General features: G+C 47.8%; 1 protein-coding gene across 1 annotated transcript in view; it reads right to left on the reverse strand.

Moving 5' to 3' along the window:
- Positions 1-203: 203 nt before the first annotated feature.
- The window catches only part of LOC102947615 (zinc finger protein 543), a 99,330-nt gene continuing 77,675 nt past the window's right edge, over positions 204-21,858 (reverse strand). The window contains exon 16 of the transcript XR_006286200.1: positions 204-395. The gene's annotated coding sequence lies outside the window, so the exon portion shown is untranslated. The remainder of the gene's footprint in view (positions 396-21,858) is intronic.

Consider the following 21,858-nt stretch of genomic DNA (forward strand, 5'->3'; position numbering starts at 1 on the left):
AAATCTCCCCCACTGCAACTTGAGACCATTACTCCTCATTCTGTCATCTGCTACCACTGAGAACAGTCTAGAGCCATCCTCTTTGAAACCGCCTTTCTGATAGTTGAAAGCAGCTATAAAATCCCCCTTCATTCTTCTCTTCTGCAGACTAATAATCCCAGTTCCCTCAGCCTCTCCTCATAAATCAATCGTAGTTTGCCCACCTCTGACTTAGATCCATCCCATCTCGGTAGATAATTTTCAAAGCCAATAATAACAGTTGTAGCAATTTTAAGACAACAACCAAGGATTGCTCACGAGAAAGCCAACGGGTTTTCCCAGGTTGGACTAATTTGAACTTCAGTCCCAGAGTATCTTCTATTTTTCCCAAGATGTTCAGTCCATTTGGACACTTGCTGAAAAAAAAAAAAGAGTATAATGAAGACATAACATTTATGGCTTTTTAAATGTCTTTTGAAGATTCTGCAGCTTGTACTAGCACTAACTGGAGTAGATGGCCTGTGCAGTGTGTACGCTTTTCTCTGAGCAAATCTTGTACTCTACTATGTCTACCAGAGAAGTTTGCAGCTCTACCAAATGCACAAGCAGCCATCTGTCTGGGGTTCATTTACAAGCATTTAACTCAGAGGTGGGCAAACTACAGCCCGCGGGCCACATCCGGCCCGCGGGAACGTCCTTGCCCAGCCCTTGAGCTCCTGGCCCCTCCCATGCTGTCCCCCTTCCCCTGCAGCCTAAGCTCGCCCTGCAGACAGCGCGGCTGGCTCCATCAAGGCAGCGGGGTTATGAGCTCCTGCTGCTCTGAGTGGCAAGGTAAGGGGGCGGGGGCGGCAGGGTTGGATAAGGGGTAGGGGGTCCTGGAGGCAGTCAGGGGACAGGGATCGGGGGCGGTTGGATGGGGCGGAGGTTCTGGGGGGGAGTGGTCAGGGGACGGGGAACAGGGGGGATTGGATAGGGCGTGGGAGTCCTGAAAGGGTCTGTCAGGGGGTGGAGGTGTGGCTAGGGGTCGGGGAGGGCAGTCAGGGAATAGGGAGCAGGGGGATTGGATAGCGGGTGGGGTCCCATGGATTGGGGCGGGAGGTTGGATTGGGGAGGATTGGGGCGGGAGGTCCTGGGAGCGGGCAGTCAAAGAGCAGGGGGAGTTGGATGGGTCAGAGGGTCTGAGGGGGGCAGGGGCCAGGCTGTTTGGGGGGCACAGCCTTCCCTACCTGGCCCTCCATACAGTTTTCGCACCCCGATATGGCCCTCGGGTCAAAAAGTGTGCCCACCCCTGATTTAACTCGTTCAAGCTGTGAGATGTTACAGATACAGCCAATGTGTCTTCTTTAATCTGAACATCTAGAAATGCATTTATTGGCCTACCGCTGACATGAAGATAACCACAGTGACCTAATACTTGATGCCCATTTGCATCATTGTATTCATCAGCCAGGCATGCACATTTTGGAATATGGTGAGAGAATTCTTCACTTTTTCAACTGCTGAGTCTTTCACTGTTGCACCACATGCTTCTAACTAGTCAGCTGAGTTTCTTGCAGAAAGATAGTGAGCATTTGCTTGTCTTGGTCAGAACCAGTGTCCAACTTCAGGATGAACAAATGACGATGGATTTTACTTAGGCCTCCAGTTTGTAGTGTGTGGTAGTCTTGCTTAAATAGAACGTATGATGAGACAGCCATGTTTGTTTGCATAAACTGTGTTTGTGTCTCCAGCTATCTCAACAGCCTCATTAAATACTTCTAAAATTGGCTTTTACAGTGACTGGCTTATAAGGCTTTTTGCATGTTGATGCAGTCCAGAGGATTGGTATTTTGCAGTCTTTTCACGTAGTTTGTTGGCATTGGGTTTGCTGATCAGTCTGGCAAACCAAACTCATAGATTCATAGATACTAAGGTCAGAAGGGACCATTATGATTATCTAGTCCGACCTCCTGCACAAAGCAGGCCACAGAATCTCACCCACCCACTCCTGCGAAAAACCTCTCACCTATGTCTGAGCTATTGAAGTCCTCAAATCGCGGTTTAAAGACTTCAAGGAGCAGAGAATCATCCAGCAAGTGACCCATGCTACAGAGGAAGGCGAAAAACCTCCAGGGCCTCTTCCAATCTGCCCTAGAGGAAAATTCTTTCCTGACCCCATATATGGCGATCAGTTAAACCCTGAGCATATGGGCAAGATTCACCAGCCAGATACCCGGGAAAGAATTTTCTGCAGTAACTCAGATCCCACCTCATCTAACATCCCATCACAGGCCATTGGGCCTATTTACCATTAATATTTAAAGATCAATTAATTACCAAAATCATGTTATCCCATCATACCATCTCCTCCATAAACTTATTGAGTTTAATCTTAAAGCCAGATAGGTCTTTTGCCCCCACTGCTTCCCTTGGAAGGCTATTCCAAAAGTAGCTCCTCCTCTTTTATAATATAAATCCATGGTACACCCAAATCTTGAATTCTTTGTGCAGTTCCGGTCACCCCATTGCAAAAAAAGATATATTGGAATTGGAAAAGGTACAGAGAAGAGTAACTGAAATGATTAGGTGTATGGAACAGATTCCATATGAGGAGAGATTAATAAGACTTGGACTTTTCATCTTGGAAAACAGACAACTAAGAGGGGATGTGATTGAGGTCTACAAAATCTTGACTGGTGTGGAGAAAGTGGATAAGGAAGTGCTATTTACTCCTTCACATAACACGAGAACCAGGGATCACCCAATGAAATTAATAGGCAGCAGGTTTAAAACAAACAAAAAGAAGTACTTCTTCACACAATGCACAGTCAACCTGTGGAACTCATTGTCAGGGGATGTTGTGAAGGCCAAAACTATAACAAGGTTCAGAACAGAATGAGATAAGTTAATGGAGGATAGGTCCATCAATGGCTATTAGCCAGGATGGGTAGGGATGTAACCCCATGCTCTGAGTGTCCCTCGCCTCTGTTTGCCAGAAGCTGGGAGTGGATGACAGGAGATGGATCACTTGATGATTGCCTGTTCTGTTCATTCCCTTTGAAGCACCTGGCATTGGCCACTGTTGGAAGACAGGATACTGAGCTAGATGGACCAATGGTCTGACCCAGTATGGCCGTTCTTATGTAAAAATTAATTATAATATAATAACAAACATGTTTAGTACAGAAACTCCCCAGGATGGTGACAATGTGAGATAACAACCTTAGCAAATAATGCATTTTTAAAATCTTGGCCTATTAGGAAATGTGTCTTTCTATAAGTTTCCCAGTCACAAATCTAGCATCCTGGAGCAAAGTCACTAAAATATGTAGTTCAACAAACTGATGTTCCTTTTACGTGACACTCCTTTCTTTCTCCACCGCATCCCACTCATAGTTGTTGTCCTTGGTCAGTGAAGATCCAGAGTTCAGAGGTGTTTTTGCATGAATTCACCTCCCACCCAGGGAATGGGAGGGAAGAAGGCACCTTGCTTGTTTTTTCAGCTGCTAGCCATTCACTCCAACCGCTCACTCTGGCCCCTGTTGTTCGCCGTGCCACTGTTCACTCCATCACTCCATTGCTAATTGCCCTGCACCATCAATGTTTGCTGCCACCTGCCACTATGAACTCTGTGTGTTGATCCCTTGAGGTTCCACCCAGCTCTCAACGATTTCAGCTCTCCGTGGGTGAATCTCACTGCTAGTGCAGGCTGGGCAGTCCCTTCCACAGAAACACTGTCTTATAGCAGGTCTCAGCACTTAAGACCTGATTATCAGTGAGTCAGCTCTAGTGGTCACTTAAAAACACAAAAACTCTCTATGGAGCCTAATCAGCTCTGTTTTTAAACAGGGGAGGGGGCAGGTCAAATAGTGCCTGTGACTCTTAAGCAGAGGCAAAACACCTGTCCCAGCCCTCTCTCTCCCCTGGGATCTGGCATCCAAACCGCCTGCTTAGCGAGGTCAGTTCAGTTGAGGGTGACCAGTGCTTAATTTGCAATGACAAGGATGCCAGGGCTCAAGAAAGTTTTTTATATTCATCATTGATGTAGCAAGCCAGAGGTCCTGGGGCTATGAACTGCAAAGCCTAGAGGTGCCAGCTCTCAGCCCTGGCAAGCCCTGGCACAAATTAAGCACTGAGGGTGACCCCCTCAATCAGGAAAAGCTAATCACAGTTCTGCTGCCCTTTACTCATACAACAACAGCATTTAATGACCCCCACATTCAATACTAAAGTGATTTGTAAGCCAAACCCAGCCAAAATTGATCACTTGGGCAACACAGCTCTGTCTGTTGGCTACCTAGGCAGAGTATGTGTGTTCATGTAAATACAGTCTGGTCCTGAAGCTTTTCCTCCCCACCCCCTGGCAATTCACTGTCAGAAGAGAGCTCATTCAAAGCTTGCCTAGAAATCATAATGGAAATTATAAAGTTCGCCAACATTGCTGAAACAAATGTGCCAACATTGTCATAAAAACAACAGCTGTGTGAGGAAGCTAATCTTTGTTTATACTTTTCAAACTTATGCTTTTTCAGGTACAAGTATTTTATCATATACTGTAAATGTGTATTAATGTTTTGATTTAAATTCAAATTTTTAATCAATGACAAAATTAACAACACTGCATGTAACTAGTTGACCACTGTGGGGTGTTGGGGAAATTGGGGGGGGGGGTGCACAACCCACTCAGGGGGGTGTAAGGAAATCCCTGCCTTTTGCTGCTGCATTTTGTGTCCATCAAGAAGGAATATAGAACAAACTCCTCCTGGAGCAGGGATTGTAACACTGAGGACTGTGAGATACAGACGCATGTTCTCCAAGGAGTGCTTGTGGCACCTTAGAGACTAACAAATTTATTTGAGCATAAGCTTTCGTGAGCTACAGCTCACTTCATCAGATGCATTCAGTGGAAAGAATGCATCCGATGAAGTGAGCTGTAGCTCACGAAAGCTTATGCTCAAACAAATTTGTTAGTCCCTAAGGTGCCACAAGTACTCCTTTTCTTTTTGTGGATATAGACTAACACGAGTGCTACTCTGAAACATGTTGTCCAAGGTTTGCTGTCTTTCTCAGCAGGCACAAGGATGACACTTATAGCTCCTTTTCTTGTACTCACTCCTGGCATTCCCTTGGGAGGCAGGGGGATCTGGGAGACCCTGGACACTGGGGGATATTTACCCAGTGCTCAAGAACAATCTACTCAGGGGTGATGCAGTAGAAAAGAGTTGGGCGCTGCTTCCCCCCACTTACTTCCACTTCTCCCCTTCCAGTATGTTAGGATATAGATATTCAGGCCTGTCTGTAGAGGCCTCTACTCTAAGAATTTAGGTGTATTCTTATCACTTGGCTAGTTATAGAGGTATAAAAGAAAGAATCAAAATCACTGTCTGCCAGTGTAAGGGCCTTCTCTTACTGTGACAGTCTGAGACCCTGTTCTTAGGCTAAGGCCTTTGGCTAAGCAGCAGAGGCAGCCATAAGCTGGGAAGCGAACGGTCACATCCTCACATTCCAACCTAGTCACATTGAAAGAAGGTGCTATTGGGCTGTTAGGAATACAATCCTGTCCTGATAATGCCTATCACCTCCAGAGAAAGGGAAGGGCCTAGAAGATGTAAAAGGAAACTTAGTTTGATAGCATCCTGTCTGGCAAGAACTCACTTATCAATAGCTGGGATGTGAAATCCTCATTTCTGTGTTTGTTCTATCACTATAGTCCCCATTTCCCTATTGTTTGTCTGTATAATCTCTGTCTGGTTCTGTGATTGTTCCTGTCTGCTGTACAATTAATTTTGCTGGGTGTAACTAATTAAGGTGGTGGGATATAATTGGTTAAATAATCACGTTACAATATGTTAGGATTGGTTAGTAAAATTTCAGTAAAATGATTGGTTAAGGTATAGCTAAGCAGAACTCAAGTTTTACTATATAGTCTGCAGTCAATTAGGAAGTGTGTGGGTAGGGTGGGGGAAATGGGAACAGGGAATGGGGTTGGGGAAATTGGAATCATGTTTTGCTAAGGGGGGGAATGGAACAGGGACACAGGTGTAAGGCTCTGTGGTGTCAGAGCTGGGAAGGGGGATACTAAGGAAGGAAACTGGAATCATGCTTGCTGGAAGTTCACCCCAATAAACTTTGAATTGTTTGCACCTTTGGACTTCGGGTATTGTTGCTCTTTGTTCATGCGAGAAGGACCGGGGAAGTAAGCGGGTGAAGGCATAAGCCCCCTAACACAGTACCTCTCTCCTCTTTCCCTTTCTCACCTCTTCCCTCCCCCATCTGGCAGGGAGAATTGGTCACGCTCCAGCTCCCAGGGGTGCTCACTCTTCCAAGCTGGATCGGCCCTTGGCGTGCTGACAGGAGCGTGAGTCTGGGTGTGGGTCAGACCATACAGAGGTTCAGGGACATGCCGAAGAGGGAGCAGAGATGGGGCTAGTTCCCACCTCAGAAAGTCCCTGTTCCAGTGGGTGCAGCAGGCTGCAGCCCAGGTTAGCCTGGAAGGAGCCAGGAAGGGGCCGGAGCAGTGAGGAGCGGGAGGCTGATAAGAAGGAAGCAGGAAAAAGAAGGAAAAGAGCCGTAGCGCAGCTCCTGGAGGTGGGGCTCTGAAAGGTATAAGATGCTGCTGCTGCCTCCAGTGTGAGCTGGGAGCCCGGGCTGAGCTCCGGCTGCTGCTGCAGCCCCAGCAGGGCTGAGCCAGGGACAGACTTTCACTGAAGCACTTTCTGTGCCCATCTGGTCTGGGGACTTTCTCCAGCTGGACCCAGTCCCGGGCTCTGCCGCCCCTGGCCAGAAGCCACAGGCACCAGGGGCCGGAGAGACCTGGGGCAGCGCTGGGCGAGCAGGACAGAGACTCCGCACAATGGCTCCGGGAGAAGCAGGTCTCACAGCCCCTGGGGATCTGCTCCCGGGTGGGGAATGAGCCTGGGCGGGGCCTGGTCAGTGATGGAGCCGCTGCCCTCTCGCTGCCTCAGGTGTAGTGCGAGAAACTGCTATCTGTAGGAATTTGCTACTTAGGGTGCACTAAGCACGCTCACACGATCTGAGCATGCCCATTAACATCTGCTGAAGTCACTTCCCTTCACCCTGCCTTTACTTGGCATAAGGTTCTGCCAACTGCTTTTTACAGGGCTTAAAACGGGGCAAAGGGGGCAAATCAGAGCAGGGAGGTGGCCAGGGTCTGAGCAGGGGGCAGAAATTGACTGGTCAGGGGGGTCAAGCAGCTGGAGGCAAGGTTAGGATAGGGGCTGAAGGACAAAATCAAGGAGTCTGCCTGGGATCTGCCTGAGAGGAGGTACGCTAAGGGCTGCATTAAGGAGGCTGTGTTGGTGAGTATGTGAGTGTTTGTTTGTTGTGAGTATCTGAGTGTTTGTTGTGAGGACAGTTTGAACCTGTGCTTGATTGTTGTTTGAAAAGGGTGGGAACTGGGTGTGCTTTGTTCCAGGTGAGCCTTAAGTGGGCCTGACTGTATAAAAAGCCAGTCAGCTGTGAACCAGCTGAGCAGTGAACAGCACAGCGGCTAACAGAGGGAGTTTGCCTGGGAGTTCACCTGGGGAGAGCCCGCTTAGGCTTACATCTTGCCAAAGTCTCTGAGTAATTACTACAACTCCTGAGGAAGCTCGTAGAAGGAAGGTAATTTGGATGGGGGGTGTTCAGCTGTTGTGACCTGCACTGGATGTGCCATGTTTGTCTTTCTTCCACAGGACAGAAGTGACTTTGTCTGTACAAAGTGCAAGCAGGTCGCCATATTGGAAGAGAAGGTTCAAGGTCTGGAGCAACAGGTATCGACCCTGCGTTGCATAAGAGAAACTGAAGATTTCCTGGACAGACGTCAGGACATACTTCTACGGGCACAATGTTCTGAAGAATCACTGCGCAGCGGGGACAGGAGGACAGTGAAGAAATTTGGCAGCATGTAACCTCCAGAAGAAGAAAGGGGAACGTCCATGTACCAGCAACGCAGATACAGGTAAGTAACCGTTTTTATGTTCTCTCCACAATGCGGAGAGTGGACCAGATGATACGTCTGGGGGAAGGGAGCAGAAGGAGACTCTGCTGATTGGAAGGCATGAGATGCACTGTCCTAGGGATGGGGGTTCCACGACCACCACTCCCAAGAGAAGAAGGCGGGTGGTGGTGGTCGGGGATTCTCTCCTCAGGGGGACTGAGTCATCTATCTGCCGCCCCGACCGGGAAAACTGAGAAGTCTGCTGCTTGCCAGGAGCTAAGATTCACGATGTGACGGAGAGACTGCCGAGACTCATCAAGCCCTCGGATCGCTACCCCTTCCTGCTTCTCCACGTGGGCACCAATCATACTGCCAAGAATGACCTTGAGCGGATCACTGCAGACTACGTGGCTCTGGGAAGAAGGATAAAGGAGTTTGAGGCGCAAGTGGTCTTCTCGTCCATCCTCCCCGTGGAAGGAAAAGGCCTGGGTAGAGACCGTCGAATCGTGGAAGTCAACGAATGGCTACGCAGGTGGCGTCAGAGAGACGGCTTTGGATTCTTTGACCATGGGATGGTGTTCCAAGAAGGAGGAGTGCTAGGCAGAGACGGGCTTCACCTAACAAAGAGAGGGAAGAGCAACTTCACAAGCAGGCTGGCTAACCTAGTGAGGAGGGCTTTAAACTAGGTTCACCGGGGGAAGGAGATCAAAGCCCTGAGGTAAGTGGGGAAGTGGGATACCGGGAGGAAGCACGAGCAGGAGCGTGTGAGAGGGGAGGGCTCCTGCCTCATACTGAGAAAGAGGGGCGATCAGCGGGTTATCTCAAGTGCCTATACACAAATGCACGAAGCCTGGGAAACAAGCAGGGAGAACTGGAAGTCCTGGCACAGTCAAGGAATTATGACGTGATTGGAATAACAGAGACTTGGTGGGATAACTCACATGACTGGAGTGCTGTCATGGATGGATATAAGCTGTTCAGGAAGGACAGGCAGGGCAGAAAAGGTGGGGGAGTTGCACTGTATGTAAGAGAGCAGAATGACTGCTCAGAGCTCAAGTATGAAACTGCAGCAAAACCTGAGAGTCTCTGGATTAAGTTTAGAAGTGTGAGCAACAAGGGTGATGTCGTGGTGGGAGTCTACTATAGACCACCGGACCAGGGGGATGAGGTGGACGAGGCTTTCTTCCGGCAACTCGCAGAAGTTACTAGATCGCACGTCCTGGTTCTCATGGGAGACTTCAATCACCCTGATATCTGCTGGGAGAGCAATACAGCAGTGCACAGACAATCCAGGAAGTTTTTGGAAAATGTAGGGGACAATTTCCTGGTGCAAGTGCTGGAGGAACCAACTAGGGGCAGAGCTCTTCTTGACCTGCTGCTCACAAACAGGGAAGAATTAGTAGGGGAAGCAAAAGTGGATGGGAACCTGGGAGGCAGTGACCATGAGATGGCCGAGTTCAGGATCCTGACACAAGGAAGAAAGGAAAACAGCAGAATACAGACCCTGGACTTCAGAAAAGCAGACTTTGACTCCCTCGGGGAACTGATGGGCAAGATCCCCTGGGAGAATAACATGAGGGGGAAAGGCGTCCAGGAGAGCTGGCTGTATTTTAAAGAATCCTTATTGAGGTTACAGGGAGAAACCATCCCAATGTGTAGAAAGAATAGTAAATATGGCAGGCGACCAGCTTGGATTAACAGTGAAATCCTTGCTGATCTTAAATACAAAAAAGAAGCTTACAAGAAGTGGAAGATTGGACAAATGACCAGGGATGAGTATAAAAATATTGCTCGGGCATGCAGGAGTGATATCAGGAAGGCCAAATCACACCTGGAGTTGCAGCTAGCAACAGATGTTAAGAGTAACAAGAAGGGTTTCTTCAGGTATGTTAGCAACAAGAAGAAAGTCAAGGAAAGTGTGGGCCCCTTACTGAATGAGGGAGGCAACCTAGTGACAGAGGATGTGGAAAAAGCTAATGTACTCAATGCTTTTTTTTTGCCTCTGTTTTCATGAACAAGGTCAGCTCCCAGACTACTGCCCTGGGCAGCACCGTATGGGGAGGAGGTGACCAGCCCTCTGTGGAGAAAGAAGTGGTTCGGGACTATTTAGAAAAGCTGGAGGTGCACAAGTCCATGGGGCTGGATGCGTTGCATCCGAGAGTGCTAAAGGAGTTGGCGGATGTGATTGCAAACCCATTGGCCATTATCTTTGAAAACTCATGGCGATCCGGGGAAGTCCCAGACGACTGGAAAAAGGCTACTGTAGTACCCATCTTTAAAAAAGGGAAAAAGGAGGATCCTGGGAACTACAGGCCAGTCAGCCTCACCTCAGTCCCTGCAAAAATCATGGAGCAGGTCCTCAAAGAATCAATTCTGAAGCACTTAGAGGAGAGGAAAAGATCAGGAACAGGATCAGGAACAGTCAGCATGGATTCACCAAGGGCAAGTCATGCCTGACTAATCTAATTGCCTTCTATGACGAGATAACTGGTTCTGTGGATGAAGGGAAAGCAGTGGACATGTTGTTCCTTGACTTTAGCAAAGCTTTTGACACTGTCTCCCACAGTATTCTTGTCAGCAAGTTAAAGAAGTATGGGCTGGATGAATGGACTATAAGGTGGATAGAAAGCTGGCTAGATTGTTGGGCTCAACGGGTAGTGATCAATGGCTCCATGTCTAGTTGGCAGCCGATATCAAGTGGAGTGCCCCAAGGGTCGGTTTTGTTCAATATCTTCATAAATGATCTGGAGAATGGTGTGGATTGCACCCTCAGCAAGTTTGCAGATGACACTAAACTGGGAGGAGAGATAGATATGCTGGAGGGTAGGGATAGGATACAGAGGGCTCTAGACAAATTGGAGGATTGGGCCAAAAGAAATCTGATGAGGTTCAACAAGGACAAGTGCAGAGTCCTGCACTAGGACAGAAGAATCCCATGCACCGCTACACATTAGGGACCGAATGGCTCGGCAGCAGTTCTGCAGAAAAGGACCTAAGGGTTACAGTGGATGAGAAGCTGGATATGAGTCAACAATGTGCCCTTGTTGCCAAGAAGGCCAATGGAATTTTGGGATGTATACATAGGGGCACTGCCAGCAGATCGAGAGACGTGATCATTCCCCTCTATTCGACATTGGTGAGGCCTCATCTGGAGTACTGTGTCCAGTTTTGGGCCCCACACTACAAGAAGGATGTGGAAAAATTGGAAAACGTCCAGCGGAGGGCAACAAAAATGATTAGGGGACTGGAACACATGACTTATGAGGAGAGGCTGAGGGAACTGGGGATGTTTAGTCTGCGGAAGAGAAGAATGAGGGGGGATTGGATAGCTGCTTTCAACTACCTGAAAGGGGGCTCCAAAGAGGATGGCTCTAGACTGTTCTCAGTGGTAGCAGATGACAGAACAAGGAGTAATGTCAAGTTGCAGTGGGGGAGGTTTAGGTTTGATATTAGGAAAAATTTTTTCACTAGGAGGGTGGTGAAACACTGGAATGTGTTACCTAGGGAGGTGGTGGAATCTCCTTCCTTAGAAGTTTTTAAGGTCAGGCTTGACAAAGCCCTGGCTGGGATGATTTAATTGGGGATCGGTCCTGCTTTGAGCAGGGGGTTGGACTAGATGACCTCCTGAGGTCCCTTCCAACCCTGATATTCATATCCAGCTTCTCATCCACTGTAACCCTTAGGTCCTTTTCTGCAGAACTGTTGCCGAGCCATTCGGTCCCTAGTCTGTAGCGGTGCATGGGATTCTTCTGTCCTAAGTGCAGAACTCGGCATTTGTCCTTGTTGAACCTCATCAGATTTCTTTTGGCCCAATCATCTAATTTGTCTAGGGCCCTCTGTATCCTACCCCTACCCTCCAGCGTATCTACCTCTCCTCCAGTTTAGTGTCATCTGCAAACTTGCTGAGGGTGCAATCCACACCGTCCTCCAGATCATTTATGAAGATATTGCACAAAACCGGCCAGAGGACCGACCCTTGGGGCACTCCACCTGATACCGGCTGCCAATTAGACATGGAGCCATTGATCACTACCCGTTGAGCCCAACAATCTAGCCAACTTTCTATCCACCTTATAGTCCATTCATCCAGCCCATACTTCTTTAACTTGCTGGCAAGAATACTGTGGAAGACAGTGTCAAAAGCTTTGCTAAAGTCAAGGAATAACATGTCCACTGCTTTCCCCTCATCCACAGAGCCAGTTATCTCGTCATAGAAGGCAATTAGATTAGTCAGGCATGACTTGCCCTTGGTGAATCCATGCTGACTGTTCCTGATCACTTTTCTCTCCTCTAAGTGCTTCAGAATTGATTCCTTGAGGACCTGCTCCATGATTTTTCCAGGGACTGAGGTGAGGCTGACTGGCCTGTAGCTCCCAGGATCCTTCTTCTTCCTTTTTTAAAAAATGGGTACTACAGTAGCCTTTTTCCAGTCGTCCGGGACTTCCTCGGATCGCCATGAGTTTTCAAAGATAATGGCCAATGGGTCTGCAATCACATCCGCCAACTCCTTTAGCACTCTCGGATGCAACGCATCCGGCCCCATGGGCTTGTGCTCGTCCAGCTTTTCTAAATAGTCCCGATCCACTTCTTTCTCCACAGAGGGCTGGTCACCTCCTCCCCGTACTTTGCTGCCCAGGGCAGTAGTCTGGGAGCTAACCTTGTTCGTGAAGAGAGCTTTTCTAAATAGTCCTGAACCTGTTCTTTCACCACTGAGGGGTGAGATGCTGATGTGGCCAACATTAGAAGATGGTAGGAAAGCAGGGCCAGCCCCTCTGGTGGGGCCTCTCACCGTTCCCACTCAAGGTGCTCACTTTTGCAGTGGGGCAGGAGATTTTTCCCCAAGAGGCTTTTCCCCAGCTGGCAAGAAGCAGAGAAACACCGAGGCTCCAAAAGTGCTACTTAGCCCCCTCAAGCACAGGGATAGGTGCACATTTGGAAGAAGGAAACTGCTCTACACGCTAGCCTGGGCAGCTGCCCATTTTCTTTGGCAAGTCAGGAATGGAAAAGGCTAGACTGGAAACACCTGGGACTCACGCCCTAGCCTTTGTGACGCCTAAACCCAACTCCTTCCCGGGCTCTAGCTGAAGCCACAGCATTGGCCTGAGCGGCCAAGAAGGGGTTCCAGCCCTAAAGGGAGCAGGACTTTCAGTACAAAGGGAAAACTGCACAAGCACAACCACAAAGAGACTCGACCCCTCAATCGCCTGATCCAAAGTCAGACGCTGTATCCGTTAGGCCACGTGGTTACAGGAGAAAAGCCTCTCCAAGCACTTCTTTAGGAAAGGCAGACAGTGTGTTTCTCAGGTCATCTACTGAGGGGGCAGAGACCCTCTGGGCACACGAAGTAGAGTTCCCAGCGAGATATGAGACTTAATTCTATGGAGCCAGGTGCAGGACTTTTGCAGGGAGGGTTAAGCATGGGGGATTGGGGTGCAGTGGACGGACCGGTTGTCTAGGAGTGGAGATTTAGTTGCACTGAGGCACAGGAGGGAGGAGGAGGAGAAGGAATCCTGCTGATAGGCAGTAGCTGTGGAGAAAAAGAGGAGGGGTTCCTGGGACTTTTTTTGCCTCGCTTTTGCATGCCTGCCTGCTTGTGTTTGTGGTGGAAGGGGTAGATGTTTTCAGCAAGCCTGGCTAGTTCAATCTGTAGAGCAGGGGTGGCCAACCTGGGGCTCCGGAGCCACATGTGGCTCTTCAGACGTTAATATGCGGCTCCTTGTCTAGGCACCTACTCCGGGGCTGGAGCTACAGGCGCCAACTTTCCAGTGTGCCGGGGGGTGCTCACTCCTCAACCCCGGCTCTGCCACAGGCCCTGCTCCCACTCCACCCCTGAGCCTGCTGTGCCCTCGCTTCTTCCCCCTCCCCCCCCAGAGCCTCTTGCATGCCACGCCATAGCTGATCGGGAGGTGCAGGGAGGGAGGGAGAGGTGCTTATCGGTGGGGCTGCCAGTGGGTGGGAGGCGCTAGGAGCAGCGGGGAGCTGATGGGGGGCTGCTGACGTATTACGGTGGCTGTTTGGCAGTGAACACTGGTAAATTCTGGCTCCTTCTCAGGCTCAGGTTGGCCACCCATGCTGTAGAGCATCAGGCGCTTAATCTGAGGGTACAGGGTTCAAGCCCCTGCCCAGCCACTCAGCTTGTACATTGCCTTGTGGGCCAGGAGCTAAATGATTCCTGGTCGTGTCCAGAGCCACACACGGATTCCCAGAAACCGTGGCAATTTTCTGGAAAGGCCCCTTTCTCCTGCTGAGTCCTTAGGAATCAGGAGAGGCCCAAATCCACAGGAGCAGGCCTAGAAAGCACAGTCTCAGGCTGGCAGGAAGTGCTGTGGGGCCAGGTGCTGAGAAAGCCCAGAGGGAGAGCAGCAGAGATGGGGGAGGAGAGAGAGGGAGCAGCTGCAGAGAAGCAATGAGTACAGAGTGCAAGTGTAAAGGGGGGGTCTGGTCCTGATGATGTGGCAAATTTTCCTGGCTTATACACGACCCGTGTGGAATTGGCTAGTGAAAGGATCCGAGTCTTCACTCCCACTCCCTTACCCAGAGGCCTGCCTGACCTCGAGGACTCTCCTTCTAGTCTCGTGTGTGGCAGAGTCCTCGTAACCCCGATAAGGCTGGGCCCAGGATTCCTGGGAGGCTCGATCCCCAGTCTTGTCATGGTCACTTAGAACAGGGGTAGGGTGTCCCCGCTCTTGACACTTCCCTGACCCACTCATCATTGCATGCGCTTCAAGCAAATACAATTTATTAACCAGCAATCAATTTAAAACATAAGGAAAGATGGAAAAGGTTAAAAGAAAACATGTCACCCCACTCTGTGGCACAGGGAGATCACCAACAGTGTCTCTGGAACGTAAGGGAAGTTCACAGTCTCTCCCTCATATGTCCAAGGCGTCCTTCCCAGGCCCTGGCTGTGCTGCAGGGATGCCACGGGCTGGACGCTTGCTCTGGCCGTGGTCACATGCCCTCAGGCTCTAGGTGGCAGGACCCTTCTTCCAAGCGTCAGCCCCCATGTTGGGGTTATGATCCCCCCACAAGTCTGGCCTGCAAGGCCTCTTGACTTGTGGCATCTCGCTGCACTGGGCCTTCTACCCAGGGTCCCCCTTGCCCTTCCCAGCTGCTCACCACACCCACCTCCAGCCCCAGTGCCGCTGCTGCTGCTCTGCCTCCATCTCCCTAGGCCATTCCTCTGGCCTCTCTGGCTCTGCTTGCTGCAGCTCTGCTCCCAGCACAGATCTGCTCCCTGGACTGCTTCTATGGCTCCTGCTGCTGCAGCTCGTCTCCCAGCACAGATCTGCTCCGGTTCTCTCTGGCTGGCGCAGCTCTGCTCCCCGGCTCCTGCTCTCTCCTTAGCTCGGCCCCACTCTGGCCCACGTAATTCCAGCTCATATGGAGGATGGGACCCCTTGGCCTGGTGACTCCCTCATTAGATTGCCTGCCCTGTCAGTCAAGCTAACTTGGAGCTTTGGCCTCTCCCCATTGCCCCTAGAACTGAAAGCCAAGGAAGCAGACACACACAAACTAGCCATGGAGGACAAAGAAAGAAAGAGAGAAAAAAACGCTAATTGGATTGCTAGAAAAGCAGAACCAGAACCTTCCCACATCACTGATTCCCACCTTCCAAAAATCCACAAATGGGAACAATTGTGTCCTGCATGCAAAGTGACAGACGATATTACAGAATATTTCAGATTCCTGAGGACAAGAAAATTCCCACTTTGGTTGCAAAGTTAACTAGTAAAGTTCTGAATACATTCAAAGAAGTGCCAATTCAGGATGGTTTAGATTGTTATAAACTCAAAAAAAATGATTTTGAAATGATTTCAGATCTCCCCAGAAACATATCGGGTGAAATTTAGGAACCTTAAAAGAAATGCTGGTATGAATAATGGGGAATATGTAAACAAGATGAAAGATCTGATGGGAAAATGATGAGTGGAAGGGGAACTGCAAGCTTTGAAGAAATGTTTGAATTTGTTGTTCAGGAGCATTTCTTAAGCATCTGTAAAGATGACGTGAAGCAGTGTCTATGGGACAAAAATGTGAAAACTGTGGATGAGGTGGCGTCTCTAGCTGATGCCTTTGAACAGACCCAGATATCTACTGAGTATAAACCACAGAAAGGGAGTTTAAACCTGGTGGCAAGCAGGGTTCCCGTTTTACCCCTGGGAAAAAGGAGGGTGGCTGGGAGGCTGGGCACTCATCCCCAAAACCATTCCTCTAATCCCCATCCCAAACCTCCTGTGAAAACAAGAGCCAAAAAGGTGCTGTCACTGTAATTCCACTGATAACCTGAGGAATAAATGCCCTGTTCTGAGAGGAAGCAGGCAACAAATAGCCCATGTTAATTCTGCTGACCTCAACACAGAAACCTTGCATGTGCCAGACACTTATTGTATTGGTTTTGTGGGATTACCATCTGCAGAACCAGACATGGAGCACATAAAGGTTGTCAAGATTAATGGCGAGGTTTGCCTATGATGGGAGGCTACAGGTGCAGAAATTTCTGTGGTTAAGCAGAGTGTAATTCAAGAAGGTAAGACTGCCAGGAGAAAGGGCAGAACTTTTATTAGTAGGAGGTTACAGGATTCTTGTGCCTTTGACGAAAATGCACATAGAAACTGATGGTTTTAAAAACTATTCCCATTGACATGCTTATTGAAAATGATTTTTTTTAGCGTAGCTCAGACTGTTATGGTGCATAGTCGCAGCAAGAAGAAATATGATGCTGGGACCCCATAGGGAAAGAGTAAAGTTCCATGAACTGCTGAATGAATGGGAGAAAGTCTCTTTAACTGCTCTGCAGGAGGGGGAAGCAGCATTATTTCAGGTGTAGGGGAGGTTGAGACCAGTTCCTGCACTGCTGCTGAAGACACCACCACCTCAGGAAGGGAAGGGGATAAAGTGCCTGTCAGTGAGAAAACTGTCCAGGCTGTTAGCTGTGAACCCTTTGCAGCTGAACAGGGGTCATATCCTGCTGTAGAGAGCACAGAGAGGTATGGTCATAGAGGGGGGCCCAGAGAAGAAAACTGGGGAAATAATAGTGGAAGTACATGAAAGTCTCCTCACTGGTCACTTGGGAGAGGATGCCAAGGATAGAGTGGCTGATTCAGCATCTGTGCACCCAGGCACTCAGCCTGACTCAGGTTCAGAGAGGACTGACTGTGAAACTGACCTCCCAAAGGGGAGCAGTCACACAGCTCACTTCTCGGGGATAGAGAAAGGGGCGATGGAGGGTACCCCAATCCAGGTCCCAGTTTTTCAGGACACCGGTCCTGATATGCTTCTGGAAATAAACTGTCTCTCTTTAAGACAGATGCAAATTCTACTGAAGAAATGCTTGTCTGTGAGAATGCAAATGACCCAGTTGGCAGAGGGGAGTAGGGCTTCCCCTGGGGTTGGTAAGACACAGAAAGCAGCTGAGTGAGAGCCCCTGGGAAAAGGTTCGTCAGACCAAAGAGCAAACACTCTTAACCCAGACAGCTCATATCACAACCCTCTAGGAAAAGGGGGAAGGTCCCAGTACTGGGAGTGGGGATACATTGTAACCCCAAGAGGGGAGATGGATTTTTTGCATGTGCATAACCCCAGGGTTGGGAGACAGCTCCACAAAAGGCCAGCCAGTATGCAGAATCCCCCTACATCCTTATCTCACCACACCATGGAGTACCAAAGCCCAAAATATATGATTGTACTGAGGACCCACACTGAAGGGGACACTGAAAGGAACATTGGAGGGAAATTAAAACCAGTAACTGAACATGTGCTAAGGTTCAGGAAGGAGTTGGAAGACACAATGTGGATATTGAACAAACCAGACTGTCTAAATAGAAGATAAAGATACTTGGAAATGCCTACCTGTGATGAAGGATATGGTGTTACTATTAAATCTCATGATAAAAGGTTTGATACTAATGGTAAACCTTATGACAAAGAATTTGATATTGATGGTAAATCCTATAAAAAGGTGCAATACACACAATTTTTGGGAAAAGCTTTTGGGACATGCTAGGAGTGGTAAATAAGAGCACAGCCTTTGTTAGGAAGCTTTATGGTAATGCTGCTTCTCAGCTAATACCTGTAAATAGGCTTGAAGCTTGTCACAGCAGAGAAACCATAATAAACTTGGTCTGCTGAGCAAAAAGGGAAACTAAGGCACTCCACCTCATTGCATCGATGGCTAAATGCCAAGATACACGCTAGAAAACATTAATATCTGTATTGAGCTAATACCAGTTGGAAAAGCAGAAGGGTTAACAATGCTGCACAAAGAGGTACTTTCTAGCAACCCAGAGAAGGCATACTGGCTACCTTTTGAGATCATCAGACTGATCCAGAAAGTGTTAAAAGGTACACAGAACTTTGCAAGAGCACATGTGGGAACGCTACCATGTTTAGCAACACTTGGGAGTTATATGGTCAAAACCTAAGATGGACGTTGGGCACGCTGCCTCCGCATTAGACTGGCTAACACTCCTGTAGTAAACTAAGTAGGGAGGTGTGACACTCTGGGCCCAAAAGCAACACCCTGGCACCCCCGTATTTACTAGGGTGATATGATTATGATATGCTTTGTACAAAGTATGCCTTGGGAGGTTCATTTTGAATGTCTTAATCTGTTGAACATTAATATCCTGTTGGATTGTATGAAGTATTGCGAAATGAGTTACTAAAAACTGTTATGATGTTGGGAACACCCACATTACAGTTACAATAAAGAAGTAGCCATCTACAGCCAGAGAGCATTAATGGCTCATCAACCCACAATCCACTATCCCAGAGAATACTTGGAGAAGGCAAGCAGGCCATGGGGGTGGACTACCACATGTCACAGTAAAGATCTTTCTAGCAAGCTGGAAGAAAGTATAAAGAGAGAGACAGTGACATCATCACTTAGCCTCTTGCCTCTACCCCATCTCAACATCTGGAGGAAGGCCTGGAAGACAGAGACTTTGAACTGGGGAGTTTGGTTCCAGGCTGGAAAAGGGGCCAGTCTGTGCACTGAGGAACTGTAACCTGCTCGCACCAGCTGTCAGGGTGAGAAAAGCTGTTGGAACCAACTTTTGCTTAGAATAAAAGTTTAGGATTTACAATGGGTGTTTCTATTTTTATTTCTTAAGATAAGTAACTTTGACCTTTATGCTTACCACTTATAATCACTTAAAATCTATCTTTCTATAGTTAATAAACTTATTTTAATGTTTTAGCCTTACCAGTGAATCTGTTTAAAGTGCTTGAGAAATCAGCGCAGGTCTGCATGTCCACTTTCCTTTGACAAAGTGGCAAACTAGGTAATGAACTTACACTGGCCAGGCTTCTGACCAGCGCAAAATGGGACTGTTCTGGGGTGCAAGGCTGGAGAGCTGGGGGGAATTGGCTGGAGCCTATTGATCATTCATGAGTGGCTGGGAGATCATTTGTGTAACACAGTTGGGTATGTCCCTGCCTGCGGATGGCTGTGTAAGTGCAGTGCCTATCAGAGGCTTGGAGCTTGACATCAGCATCACAGTGTGAGAGGCAGCCCAGGCAGTGCAATCCACACTAAGGCAGTTGAATATTTAAACATCAAAACCAAAACATTGTTCATGGTTAAGCTACAACCCCAAAGCCAATTAAATCTTCCTCCTCAGATTTCACGATTGGCTAAATCCTTCCCTTTCCCCCTCCAACACAGATCAAAACCTTACTGGGGCTTTAATAAGCAGAAGTTTAACAGCTTGTCACTGAATAGTTTACAGCTAACAGTTTAGTTTCTTCAGACTTCACAGAATGGGGAGTACATATTCGAGCATTTCAGAGGGCAGAGTTTAAGGGATATTTAGATTTGGAGAACTATTCTATCTGGTGCGTTCCCTGTCTGCATTCCACTGGCGATCACTGGTGCACACACTGACACACTACTATGATAGGAAAGCCAGGACATCTACCAGTCAATAAAAATGAAAGAAAAAAACAGGACAAGGAACGCTAAAATGACAAGGGGTTGGAACTTGCCAGCTCTCGTAGTGTTCCGACTCACATACAGTAGGAGCAGTAGCTGTAGTCAAGAAACAAAGTGATTGGGCAGCTGTCCCAGCACTCCACACTGCTGGGTTTTCTCAAGTATAGGGAGATGGAAAAGGCTGCCAGAGCCTGTCATTGATGACATGACTTCCTTCCCTAGAGGGGATCAATCTTTCTTAGAGAGCTTGTTGACTGGAAAGGTAGAAGATTTCAGCCTTTACCTTAGTCTTTATGGTTGACAATTCAAGCTTACTTCACTTTAGGGTGTGTCCCCTGAGATCTCTGGGCAAATCAGGGTGAAGTATGCCTTGGACACCGACAACATGACCCAATGCAGTTGGAATGAGGCAAACTTTGGGTTAACATCATTTTGGAAAATTCTTCCCTAATCCAGCAGTTTTCTTAAAGTACCTGTTCATGAAAACCACATTCAGTGTAGATGTGTGAACCCCAAAGATAAAAACGAAAGAAAAAGCAAGGCCAGTTTTGAGGATGGCTCCATAGCCTGGCCTAAACGGTTCAATAGCTATGCTTTAATATCTAGTGTTAGGATATAGATATTCAGGCCTGTCTGCAAAGGCCTGTACTTCAAGAATTTAGGTGTATTCTTATCACTTGGCTAGTTATAGAGGTATAAAAGAAAGAATCAAAATCACTGTCTGCCAGTGTAAGGGCCTTCTCTTACTGTGACAGTCTGAGGCGCTGTTCTTAGGCTAAGGCCTTTGGCTAAGCAACAGGCAGCCATAAACTGGGAAGCGACCAGTCACATCCTCACATTCCAAACTAGTCACATTGAAAGAAGGTGCTATTGGGCTGTTAGGAATACAATCCTGTCCTGATAGTGCCTATCACCTCCAGAGAAAGGAAAGTGCCTAGAAAATGTAAAAGGAAACTTAGTTTGATAGCATCCTGTCTGGCAAGAACTCACTTATCAATAGCTAGGATGTGAAATCCTCACTTCTGTATTGTTTTGTCATTATAGTTCCCACTTTGCTATTGTTTGTCTGTATAATCTCGGTCTGGTTCTGTGATTGTTCCTGTCTGCTGTATAATTAATTTTGCTGGGTGTAAACTATTTAAGGTGGTGGGATATAATTGGTTACATAATCATGTTACAATATGTTAGGATTGGTTAGTTAAATTTCAGTAAAATGATTGGTTAAGGTATAGCTAAGCAGAACTCAAGTTTTACTATATAGTCTGCAGTCAATCAGGAAGTGAGGGGGTGGGTGTGTGGGTGGGGAAATGGGAACAGGGAATGGGGGTAAGGAAATTGGAATCATGTTCTGCTAAAGGGGGAAATGGGAACAGGGAATGGGAGTGGGGAAATTGGAATCATGTTTTGCTAAGGGCAGGAATGGGAACAGGGACACAGGTGTAAGGCTCTGTGGTGTCAGAGCTGGGAAGGAGGATACTAAGGAAGGAAACTGGAATCATGCTTGCTGGAAGTTCACCCCAATAAACATTGAATTGTTTGCACCTTTGGACTTCGGGTATTGTTGCTCTCTGTTCATGTGAGAAGGACCAGGGAAGTAAGTGGGTGAAGGAATAAGCCCCCTAACATCTAGCTTTTTCAAAAGGAAAGGAAAGGGGTCTGACTACCTATAAAAATAACTGGTTGCAGACATTTTTAACAAAAAGAACAAACCAAAAAACTAGTAATGGTCTCATGCTTTTTCCATCATCTTTCTTATAAATATATATCGACATCTCATCACAGAAGTCGTCTTTCCTTTGCTAACGAGAACTAGAGAAACTAGGTAACCCTAACAGTCTAACTGGGTAAAAGGTTACATAACTGTCTCCTTGAGTAGTTGTGCTCCTAACAGAAATTGACTTTAAAGCTTGTCAGAATAAATTCAGTTTGAAATAGAAATAATTAAAGTCTATACAGATCTGCACATTATTACTCTCTCATATTCCATCACCACAACCTTTGGAGTATGGTTTTATTTCAGAATTCC

This window comes from Chelonia mydas, chromosome 16, assembly GCF_015237465.2.
Source record: "Chelonia mydas isolate rCheMyd1 chromosome 16, rCheMyd1.pri.v2, whole genome shotgun sequence".
Lineage (NCBI taxonomy): Eukaryota > Metazoa > Chordata > Testudines > Cheloniidae > Chelonia > Chelonia mydas.